Raw genomic sequence first — 4,392 nt, forward strand, 5'->3', positions numbered from 1 at the left:
ACCTTCTATAACTCCCTCTTTTTAAAGTATTCTTTTTCTTTTTTTAAACAAGAAAAAGTAGACAGATGCATGTTGGTAAATGCTAACTGTCCATATTCACATAGAGACCCAGAATAATCTCTGAGCCCAATATACAGAGAAAGGAGGAAAAAAAGCTAGAAATCTATGCACTACTACACAGGGGCCTAGCCACCTCCAGCTCCCAGCAAGCTAAGGGAGCAACAGGGCAACTGAGCACAAGAGGGGGAAAAGAGAAAAGGAAAAAAAAAAAAAAGACTGCAACTTGCTCCCAGGGACTGGAGAAAATTAAAAAAGGTTGGAGTCCATCAGTGTTCATTAGTCATCTTCTCCTTCATCTTCCTCTCCTTCTTCCCCCTCATCATCACCTTCATCTTCTTCACTTTCATCCTCATCCCCTTCTTCATTAATATCTTCCAATCCTTCCTCTCCTTCATCATCATCATCATCTTCTTCTTCTCCTTCCCCTTCTTCATCATCCATGTCAGGAACCAAGTAGTACTGTAATGGATTTGGCCAAATATCATCTTTGATGACTTCTCCCAACCCATCTGCACCTTCATCAGAATGGTCAGTGAACCAGGTAAAGAAGCTTTCTGGTTCCTTATGCTGTCTCTTCCTGCTGGCTGTATTTTGTGTTTGACTTGAACGTTTCATCAAATCCTTTCCAGATTTCCATTTGATTTCAGTGGACTTTAAAGATGGATCACCACTCTCATTCAGATGAAACTCTTTGGAGAGAACTTTATTTTCAAAGTAAGGATTTTCATCAAAATAAAAATCTATTCTGTAACCTGATTTAATATCTTCAAATTCTGTCACTTCAACTCTTTTCAAATAATGCAGCGCCTCTTCATCCTCTAACCCAAGCAGAGCAGACACTTGTGGATGGTTGACAAATGTCGTTACCCAAAAATTTGGGATTTTAGCGATTAATTCTGACCTCTTCTGAAAAAATGGTTGGCGGAGTTTGTTATATTTCTGTTCTACTCTCAAAATCTCCTCACTGGCTTGTTAATTAAGTCTGTCTATTTCATTTTGTACTTCATCAATATGTTCAATCGCTTCTTGCTGTTCTTTTTCTCCCTTTGGCATGTCCTGAGGGGTTGGCTACCTCTCCGGCTTGGGGGCTGGAGGCACTTTGGGTTTCTTTGCTTGCGGTGGGAGTGAGGACTGGCATTTGGGGGCCATGCCGCAAGAGAAGTCCGAGGATCCGATCGCAGGGAGGTGGCTGGGCTGGAAGGCGCGCTGAGACTCCTGAAATTTTCTTTAATATTCAAGTTCTGTGTGGAATTTTTAGTAGAATTATATTACACTTAAGAATTTATTACTAATTTTATATTTATTATGTTTTTTAAAATTAGTTTTTAGAGATAGAGGAATGGAGAGAGAAAAAAACGAAAATGTCGATGTAAGAGCAGAACTGCCTCCTGCATGCCCCCTCCCACACACACACACACACACACACACACACGCTAGGGATCTAGCCCCCAATAGGGACATGTGCCCTGACTAGGAATTGAACAGGCAACATTTTGGGGCATGGGGCAAGGGCCCAACCAACTGAGCCAACCAGCCAGGGCTAATTTTATATTTATTGTGTAAGTGTAATAAGTCTGGGGCTATATATAAAAGTGTCAGTAATAATGACCTGGTACGTTTAGGTTACGAAACAAAATATTTTGGCTCAGACTAGATGTAGATTTTTATTTCTATTCTGTTTATAGTATTTCTTCTGCCTCTCCTCAATTCTTAGGAATGAATCTATAATAATAAAAGTGTATTATGCTAATTAGACCGGATGTCCTTCCAGACGAAGCCAGGGCTGCGAGGGAAGCCCAGGTCCTCGTGCCAGAGGGAAGCTGGTGCCGGCAGCACCCTTCTCTTCCTTCCTGGGCAAGGTGAATTATGTAGAGCTGGGAAGTTCCCTTCAGGCACTGAGTACTGCCAGCTTGGGAGATGGCATGATGAAGCCAAAATGAAGGTGTCTCCCTTCTCTTGCATTTTTTTGCTTGTTCTGTTGTTGTTGTTTATTTTCTACTAGAGGCCTGATGCCCGCAGCAGATGTCTGCAGGTTCTCTGTGGATATGTAAAGTAGATCCACACACTTGCTGTGTGTGCCTGCTTGAGGCTGAGTAATCCCAAGTCCTCATTCCCTGTGGTGTGGAAAACTCACCATATATATATATATATATACATATATATATATATGTATTTTATTTCAAGTACTCAATGTTCTTTTTAAAGCAAACTATCATGTCAAATCCTTCCATAAATTTTGATGCTTAAGTCATAAATGTTTAGGAATTCATTATGCTATTTTTGTCAACTTCCTTTTCCCAAAGTAGCTTACTGCGAAGAGCCATCGCTCTTCTTCCTTCAAAATTTCCATTAGATTCTCTATTTATGTGAAATATAAGAAGCACAGTTAAAACTTATAGTTTTCTTTAGAGAGAAAGGCAAAATGCTAATGTTATGACAGAAATCAGACTGGCGGAAAGCCACAAACCAAACGCACACAGAGGTTCAGAAAAGGACTGTCTAATTGCACTTGTGCCTGCTCAGCGGAGTCCTCTCCAGAGGCTGAGCCCTGAACAAAGCAGGGTTTGGCATTTTATGTTCTCCCAGGCTCTCTGTCTCCCATATATGGCAGATACATACATTCTGGACATTCTCTCTATGTTATATGTTAAGCTTCCGGGTATCTGTTGCAGTTTGGGGAGGAGGGCCGTAACCTGAGACAGCAGAAGCTTGACCAGCAGTGGAGCCTGCGGGAGCAGAAGCAGAAGCAAGCGAGATTACAGAAGCTGAGGCGCGGTTACGGTGATGCAAGCAGGGAGTAAGCTTTCCATCTCACTAACTTTCACTATTAAAGTAATTACTTGAGTACTCATTGATTATTAGTTCCTGAATTAAAGATCTTTATTGACATTAAAGTATCATGATCTTTTGGAAACATTATTTTGTCTGATAGGAGAAAATAGTAAGCCAAAATGCGATTATTCACACTGACACCTTTTGGTAAATCATAACCCCATGCTGACAAGCTGTTCCTAACAGATTCTCTTCCTTTTGCAGCCATATACATGACGAAATAAGAAATTTTATCCCTTTCTCCTTTAAAATGTAACCTCTCTCAGCTAGGATGGTGACTGCTGAGTCATACAATTCAGCCCAGCTTTTATTGTAATGTCTAGAAATTCATCAAACAACAAGAATTTGGCAAAGAACCAGAAAAACTCCAGGAAGAAAACTAGATAATTGAAAGAGACACACCTGTGAGGAAAGTATAAAATAACTTCAAAATTATGTAGAATAAAGTTTGATGACATTTTGGCAACTCTTGGAAGTGTTTACGTGTGACTGCAAGGTCATCTGTATCATGCCGTCTATCTCCATTTAAAACTACAGAGGACCTGGGGAGTATCATGCTAAGTGAAGTAAGTCAGGCAGAGAAAGATAAGTGTCACAGGATCACACTCATATGTGGAATCTAAGTAACAAAATAAACTGAGGAACGGAGTGGATCCAGAGACATGGAAGCTTGGAACAGAGTGCGAAATCTCTGAGGGAAGGCGGGGGAGGGTAGGAGGTAATCAACCAAAGACCTTGTATGCATATACGCATAACCCATGGACACAGACCATACGGTGCTGAAGGCCTGGGAAGTGGGGGTAGGAGGGTAGGGGGTAAGATGGAGGGGGTCAATGAGGGAAAAAAGGGGACATAGGTAATAATTTCAACAATAAGGAATTATAAAACAAAACTACACAGGAACTAGTTGGACAAACTGCCAGGGAGCTTGCTGGGGAGGCTGTTGGGTGTGGCTGAATATTGGATGAATGGTCAGGGGCTGGCTGGGTCAGAGGTGGTGGGATTTAAAATCAGCCCACTAGGACTTCTGTTAGACAAAGGATGGACTCTCTGCTCAATAGGCAATTAGCAAACGAATGACTCTCTGAGGTATCCCACATCTGAAGGGCTTACTAAAGGATTTGCAAAAAATCTCCACCTGAACTCCTTAGACAAGAGCATCCTAGGTGCCTCTAATAGTTGTTTTCTAAATATTCACCCAACTGCCACTTTAAAACTACCCTGCTGTATAATATAAGCTCATCATGACTTACAAAAGATAACACAATTTAAAAGAAATGTCACTGACATCTGCTGAGGCTCAAATCAGGGTAGCCGAGAGGAAGTGGGGAAGAAGTAAGAATAATAGGAGGAAAATAAGGAAATAAAGAATTAAAAATATATATTTATTAAGGAAAGAAAAAAGTGGTAAAAGAGGGAGGGTGAGAATCAAGTCCGAGGGTCAAGAATCTCTACATCTACTATTTTAGGCACCGGTGGAGTTCTAAACCAACAGTTGGC

The 4,392-nt window shown here is 41.0% G+C and overlaps 1 pseudogene; it reads right to left on the minus strand.

Moving 5' to 3' along the window:
* Positions 1 to 240: 240 nt before the first annotated feature.
* On the minus strand, positions 241 to 1,269 carry LOC102767143 (annotated as a pseudogene).
* Between the last annotated feature and the right edge of the window lie 3,123 nt (positions 1,270 to 4,392).

The sequence above is a fragment of the Myotis davidii genome, unplaced genomic scaffold, assembly GCF_000327345.1.
Source record: "Myotis davidii unplaced genomic scaffold, ASM32734v1 scaffold110, whole genome shotgun sequence".
In the NCBI taxonomy this organism is placed as follows: domain Eukaryota; kingdom Metazoa; phylum Chordata; class Mammalia; order Chiroptera; family Vespertilionidae; genus Myotis; species Myotis davidii.